Source organism: Sinocyclocheilus grahami, unplaced genomic scaffold (genome assembly GCF_001515645.1).
Source record: "Sinocyclocheilus grahami isolate Dianchi unplaced genomic scaffold, SAMN03320097.WGS_v1.1 scaffold319.1, whole genome shotgun sequence".
Classification (NCBI taxonomy): domain Eukaryota; kingdom Metazoa; phylum Chordata; class Actinopteri; order Cypriniformes; family Cyprinidae; genus Sinocyclocheilus; species Sinocyclocheilus grahami.
This window is the reverse complement of record NW_015505498.1, coordinates 664,428-664,671: the sequence shown is the minus strand read 5'-3', so window position 1 is coordinate 664,671 and position 244 is coordinate 664,428.

The window sequence follows — 244 nt, the reverse complement described above, 5'->3', positions numbered from 1 at the left end:
AAAAATAATGCAACTCAGAATATGACGCAAACCTGCAATAATTAAATGTTAAACAACACAAATATGCTTTATGTATTTAATCCCATTCTATTAACCAATGTCTTTGCTTCTGAGCTTCGATGATCCAGTTCAAGCGTACTAATAAGCACAAACTACTCTAGACAAACATTTGTGTGTCTTTGTTTATTGCTGAAGTGTGTTGAAATGACTTCTTCTGCATTCTACTGTACGGATGTAAATGTAC